Source organism: Schistocerca piceifrons, unplaced genomic scaffold, assembly GCF_021461385.2.
Source record: "Schistocerca piceifrons isolate TAMUIC-IGC-003096 unplaced genomic scaffold, iqSchPice1.1 HiC_scaffold_961, whole genome shotgun sequence".
Classification (NCBI taxonomy): domain Eukaryota; kingdom Metazoa; phylum Arthropoda; class Insecta; order Orthoptera; family Acrididae; genus Schistocerca; species Schistocerca piceifrons.
In genome coordinates, this window is record NW_025729236.1 from 2,127,501 (window position 1) to 2,134,630 (window position 7,130).

General features: G+C 53.6%; 1 non-coding gene and 1 pseudogene across 1 annotated transcript; both read left to right on the forward strand.

The window, feature by feature from the left end:
• The first annotated feature begins 4,094 nt into the window (after positions 1-4,094).
• On the forward strand, positions 4,095-6,003 carry LOC124774228. The gene has a single exon (XR_007015218.1). It is a non-coding gene; the product is annotated as a small subunit ribosomal RNA (ribosomal RNA).
• Positions 6,004-6,366: 363 nt separating this feature from the next.
• LOC124774107 lies at positions 6,367-6,524 on the forward strand (annotated as a pseudogene).
• The last annotated feature ends 606 nt before the right edge of the window (positions 6,525-7,130 follow it).

The window sequence follows — 7,130 nt, forward strand, 5'->3', positions numbered from 1 at the left end:
TCCATGCGGAAAATACAATATCCCACCCTTTCGACATCCACCATTGCGCAGATCAGGCACCAACACCCACACATGTCCTATACAACGGTGCACCCAACATCACAATAGTACCTCCTGTCACAGCGCACAAACAATGACATGAGTCAAAGACACAGGTCTGACACAAGCATAGAATTGGAGCGCCGCCTCTAATAAGCCAAAGGTGCATCCTGACGTGACAAATCTGATCATGTCACAAGCATTCACTTACTATAATCACTATCAACGAACCTGCCGCCCCCGCCCCCCCCTACACCTTTCCTTACAACAACGTGTAACCTAACCTAACCTAACCTATGTTGTACCTTAACCTAACCTATGTTGTACCTTAACCTAACCTATGTTGTACCTTAACCTAACCTATGTTGTGCCTTAACCTAACCTATGTTGTGCCTTAACCTAACCTATGTTGTGCCTTAACCTAACCTATGTTGTGCCTTAACCTAACCTATGTTGTGCCTTAACCTAACCTATGTTGTGCCTTAACCTAACCTATGTTGTGCCTTAACCTAACCTATGTTGTGCCTTAACCTAACCCATGTTGTGCCTTAACCTAACCCATGTTGTGCCTTAACCTAACCCATGTTGTGCCTTAACCTAACCCATGTTGTGCCTTAACCTAACCCATGTTGTGCCTTAACCTAACCCATGTTGTGCCTTAACCTAACCCATGTTGTGCCTTAACCTAACCCATGTTGTGCCTTAACCTAACCCATGTTGTGCCTTAACCTAACCCATGTTGTGCCTTAACCTAACCCATGTTGTGCCTTAACCTAACCCATGTTGTGCCTTAACCTAACCCATGTTGTGCCTTAACCTAACCCATGTTGTGCCTTAACCTAACCCATGTTGTGCCTTAACCTAACCCATGTTGTGCCTTAACCTAACCCATGTTGTGCCTTAACCTAACCCATGTTGTGCCTTAACCTAACCTATGTTGTGCCTTAACCTAACCTATGTTGTGCCTTAACCTAACCTATGTTGTGCCTTAACCTAACCTATGTTGTGCCTTAACCTAACCTATGTTGTGCCTTAACCTAACCCATGTTGTGCCTTAACCTAACCCATGTTGTGCCTTAACCTAACCCATGTTGTGCCTTAACCTAACCCATGTTGTGCCTTAACCTAACCCATGTTGTGCCTTAACCTAACCCATGTTGTGCCTTAACCTAACCCATGTTGTGCCTTAACCTAACCCATGTTGTGCCTTAACCTAACCCATGTTGTGCCTTAACCTAACCCATGTTGTGCCTTAACCTAACCCATGTTGTGCCTTAACCTAACCCATGTTGTGCCTTAACCTAACCCATGTTGTGCCTTAACCTAACCCATGTTGTGCCTTAACCTAACCCATGTTGTGCCTTAACCTAACCCATGTTGTGCCTTAACCTAACCCATGTTGTGCCTTAACCTAACCCATGTTGTGCCTTAACCTAACCCATGTTGTGCCTTAACCTAACCCATGTTGTGCCTTAACCTAACCCATGTTGTGCCTTAACCTAACCCATGTTGTGCCTTAACCTAACCCATGTTGTGCCTTAACCTAACCCATGTTGTGCCTTAACCTAACCCATGTTGTGCCTTAACCTAACCCATGTTGTGCCTTAACCTAACCCATGTTGTGCCTTAACCTAACCCATGTTGTGCCTTAACCTAACCCATGTTGTGCCTTAACCTAACCCATGTTGTGCCTTAACCTAACCCATGTTGTGCCTTAACCTAACCCATGTTGTGCCTTAACCTAACCCATGTTGTGCCTTAACCTAACCCATGTTGTGCCTTAACCTAACCCATGTTGTGCCTTAACCTAACCCATGTTGTGCCTTAACCTAACCCATGTTGTGCCTTAACCTAACCCATGTTGTGCCTTAACCTAACCCATGTTGTGCCTTAACCTAACCCATGTTGTGCCTTAACCTAACCCATGTTGTGCCTTAACCTAACCCATGTTGTGCCTTAACCTAACCCATGTTGTGCCTTAACCTAACCCATGTTGTGCCTTAACCTAACCCATGTTGTGCCTTAACCTAACCCATGTCGTGCCTTAACCTAACCCATGTCGTGCCTTAACCTAACCCATGTCGTGCCTTAACCTAACCCATGTCGTGCCTTAACCTAACCCATGTCGTGCCTTAACCTAACCCACGTCGTGCCTTAACCTAACCCACGTCGTGCCTTAACCTAACCCACGTCGTGCCTTAACCTAACCCACGTTGTCGCCTAACGTAACCCACGTTGTCGCCTAACGTAACCCACGTTGTCGCCTAAACCTGCTCTGTAATTGTTATACGACTCGTTCAATTAGTGTAGTGTTGCCCACCCGCAACCCTCGCAATATAGTTCGCTACTCGCACTCCCCGCTCCCCTGTGTATCGCTTCATGTTAAACACCTTGCAAGTCTTGCTCACTTTCCACATGCTCCTGCTGTACACTGTAATGTGGATGGCAGCAGGACGTACATGCCGCCCCTCCCCACGTCCCCACCTTGCCCCCTGCCTTCGCAAGCTGGTTGGTGAGAACTTTGCATGTTCAATGCCCTCCGCATGCGACGTACTCAGGCTACGTTGTGGTGCGGCCTGTGTCAACTGTCCGCTAATGTCGTACGCGTAAACCACAATCTGTACTGCACATTCGTCCTTATGTACTGAATGATACATCGTGGCACATGTGTGACCGTACAACGACTGCGCCCAAAAACGGCGGACCATACAGTGCAAATATTGTGCACGCAGCTACGTGTCGTCTCCCTATGAGAGCTGGATTGCAGTGTGGTACGCCATAGAGACGTGTGGGAGGAACGGACGCCGTGGATGGCGATCAGCATGAGCTGTCTGTTGATGTATTCGGACCTAGTCGTCTCTCCTCACACACCGTGATGGCATGGTGCACCGCGTTCCATATCTGCGACATGCTACAGAGGCCGGTTGACAGTCGTTCGAGCAATGGACATCGCATACGTACGGGGGCCACCTTCCACGTATTGTCTAGGCGTGCACATTTTGTTGCGTGTATGTGGGCAGACGTAGTGTGGCGTGACACCTGACACAGGCATGCAATAATCGTGGAAGTTGCAAATGGCGATGGACGCCTGCGTTTTCTGGTGAAGTTACGCAAATGAACAAATGGTAACCTGTTGTGGTGCGGTTGTTCTCGCTAGGGGTGAATCGGTGATGGCGACGATAGGTTGAGGTACTAACCGGTTGTTCCAGCGATACCCACCATGCCGACGAAACTGAACGGCATCTGGGTGTGAAGCGATACGCGGCGGTGGCTGGGTGGGACCGTCCCCGGCCGGTGAGGGGGCGCCTCCCGGCGTGCTGGCCGCGCGGTGCGTGGGCGCACGCGCTACAGCCGGCTGGTGGGGGCGGCCAGTGGCAGGCGCGCCGGCCGACGGACGCGGCAGGCGTCGCAGCTGCGCGCCGGCGCACCCTGCGCGCGGCGCCGTGCGGCCAAAGTAGGTCCTCGCGGGCCCGGTGCGAAGCGCGGTGGACATCTTCAGTGTGCTGGTCCGATTGAGGACTGTGTGCGTTGAGGATGCGCTGCCGCCCGGCGCTCGGCGCCGCGACGCCGTCTGCTGCTCGGTCGCCCCAGCGGTTCTCGCTGGTGGTTTGTATCGCAGCTGTGCGGATGTGTTGGCGCGTGCGCTGTGCTGGGAGAGTTCGCTTCGGCACCCAAGTGGGGCTTTTGTCCTTCTGTGGCGCTGGCGTTGGAGCTGCCGGTCACCGTAGGTGGCGCGTGTTGTCTCCCGCCGGCAATGCCACGACAGCACGCTCCCGGGCCTCTGTCGGCAGCGGCAAGCTCAGTTGGGAGCACGGGTGGTCGCACCGAAAGCGTCTACTCGCCTAACTCCGGGCGATTGCGCCTCTCTCGAACCCGACCAAGTACTTGGGACGGCGCTGCGCGCCGCCGGGACCTGAGAGGGTTTCGAGGTGTATTGTGCAGGGGAGCTCAGCCTCCTCCTGTTTGCAGAATGATTGAGCGGACGCTTGCGTGTTCGCGCGGGCCCCCGGGACACACTCCCGGGCGGCCGGCTGCTCAGCTCTAGTTGACGCAGCTCCCTGGTTGATCCTGCCAGTAGTCATATGCTTGTCTCAAAGATTAAGCCATGCATGTCTCAGTACAAGCCGCATTAAGGTGAAACCGCGAATGGCTCATTAAATCAGTTATGGTTCCTTAGATCGTACCCACGTTACTTGGATAACTGTGGTAATTCTAGAGCTAATACATGCAAACAGAGTCCCGACCAGAGATGGAAGGGACGCTTTTATTAGATCAAAACCAATCGGTCGGCTCGTCCGGTCCGTTTGCCTTGGTGACTCTGAATAACTTTGGGCTGATCGCACGGTCCTCGTACCGGCGACGCATCTTTCAAATGTCTGCCTTATCAACTGTCGATGGTAGGTTCTGCGCCTACCATGGTTGTAACGGGTAACGGGGAATCAGGGTTCGATTCCGGAGAGGGAGCCTGAGAAACGGCTACCACATCCAAGGAAGGCAGCAGGCGCGCAAATTACCCACTCCCGGCACGGGGAGGTAGTGACGAAAAATAACGATACGGGACTCATCCGAGGCCCCGTAATCGGAATGAGTACACTTTAAATCCTTTAACGAGTATCTATTGGAGGGCAAGTCTGGTGCCAGCAGCCGCGGTAATTCCAGCTCCAATAGCGTATATTAAAGTTGTTGCGGTTAAAAAGCTCGTAGTTGGATTTGTGTCCCACGCTGTTGGTTCACCGCCCGTCGGTGTTTAACTGGCATGTATCGTGGGACGTCCTGCCGGTGGGGCGAGCCGAAGGCGTGCGACCGCCCCGTGCGTGCTCGTGCGTCCCGAGGCGGACCCCGTTGAAATCCTACCAGGGTGCTCTTTATTGAGTGTCTCGGTGGGCCGGCACGTTTACTTTGAACAAATTAGAGTGCTTAAAGCAGGCAAGCCCGCCTGAATACTGTGTGCATGGAATAATGGAATAGGACCTCGGTTCTATTTTGTTGGTTTTCGGAACCCGAGGTAATGATTAATAGGGACAGGCGGGGGCATTCGTATTGCGACGTTAGAGGTGAAATTCTTGGATCGTCGCAAGACGAACAGAAGCGAAAGCATTTGCCAAGTATGTTTTCATTAATCAAGAACGAAAGTTAGAGGTTCGAAGGCGATCAGATACCGCCCTAGTTCTAACCATAAACGATGCCAGCCAGCGATCCGCCGCAGTTCCTCCGATGACTCGGCGGGCAGCCTCCGGGAAACCAAAGCTTTTGGGTTCCGGGGGAAGTATGGTTGCAAAGCTGAAACTTAAAGGAATTGACGGAAGGGCACCACCAGGAGTGGAGCCTGCGGCTTAATTTGACTCAACACGGGAAACCTCACCAGGCCCGGACACCGGAAGGATTGACAGATTGATAGCTCTTTCTTGATTCGGTGGGTGGTGGTGCATGGCCGTTCTTAGTTGGTGGAGCGATTTGTCTGGTTAATTCCGATAACGAACGAGACTCTAGCCTGCTAACTAGTCGCGTGACATCCTTCGTGCTGTCAGCGATTACTTTTCTTCTTAGAGGGACAGGCGGCTTCTAGCCGCACGAGATTGAGCAATAACAGGTCTGTGATGCCCTTAGATGTTCTGGGCCGCACGCGCGCTACACTGAAGGAATCAGCGTGTCTTCCTAGGCCGAAAGGTCGGGGTAACCCGCTGAACCTCCTTCGTGCTAGGGATTGGGGCTTGCAATTGTTCCCCATGAACGAGGAATTCCCAGTAAGCGCGAGTCATAAGCTCGCGTTGATTACGTCCCTGCCCTTTGTACACACCGCCCGTCGCTACTACCGATTGAATGATTTAGTGAGGTCTTCGGACTGGTACGCGGCATTGACTCTGTCGTTGCCGATGCTACCGGAAAGATGACCAAACTTGATCATTTAGAGGAAGTAAAAGTCGTAACAAGGTTTCCGTAGGTGAACCTGCGGAAGGATCATTACCGACTAGACTGCATGTCTTTCGATGTGCGTGTCGTGTCGCGCAACACGCTACCTGTACGGCTCGCCGTAGCCGTGCCGCCCGCGTGGCGGAACCACGCGTGCCTCTCAAAAACTAGCGGGCAATGTTGGTGTTGGTACGAGCGCTGAAGCGCTGGAGCGGCTGGCCTGCGGGCACCTGGCGCCTGGCGCCGGTTTTGAATGACTTTCGCCCGAGTGCCTGTCCCGCTCCGGTGTGGAGCCGTACGACGCCCGTCGGCCGTGAAGGCCGTTGGACACAGAACGCTGGAACAGGGGGCCCGCCACACGCCTCACTCCCGCCTATGCGACCGTCTCGAAAGAGACGGCGGAAACTGAGAAAAGATCACCCAGGACGGTGGATCACTCGGCTCGTGGGTCGATGAAGAACGCAGCAAATTGCGCGTCGACATGTGAACTGCAGGACACATGAACATCGGACGTTTCGAACGCACATTGCGGGTCCATGGATTCCGTTCCCGGGGCCACGTCTGGCTGAGGGGTCGGCTACGTATACTGAAGCGCGCGGGCGTTTGCCCCGCTTCGCCAGACCTGGGAGTGTCGCGGCCGCCTGTGGGGGCCGGGCCGCGTCTCCTCAAACGTGCGATGCGCGCCCGTCCGCCTGGCGGTTCGCATACCGGTACTTTCTCGGTAGCGTGCACAGCCGGGCTGGCGGTGTGGGCGTGCGACACCTCGTACAACGACCTCAGAGCAGGCGAGACTACCCGCTGAATTTAAGCATATTACTAAGCGGAGGAAAAGAAAACTAACAAGGATTTCCCCCAGTAGCGGCCGAGCGAACAGGGAAGAGTCCAGCACCGAACCCCGCAGGCTGCCGCCTGTCGTGGCATGTGGTGTTTGGGAGGGTCCACTACCCCGACGCCTCGCGCCGAGCCCAAGTCCAACTTGAATGAGGCCACGGCCCGTAGAGGGTGCCAGGCCCCGTAGCGGCCGGTGCGAGCGTCGGCGGGACCTCTCCTTCGAGTCGGGTTGCTTGAGAGTGCAGCTCCAAGTGGGTGGTAAAACTCCATCTGAGACTAAATATGACCACGAGACCGATAAGCGAAACAAGTACCGTGAGGGAAAGTTGAAAAGAAACTTTGAAGAGAGA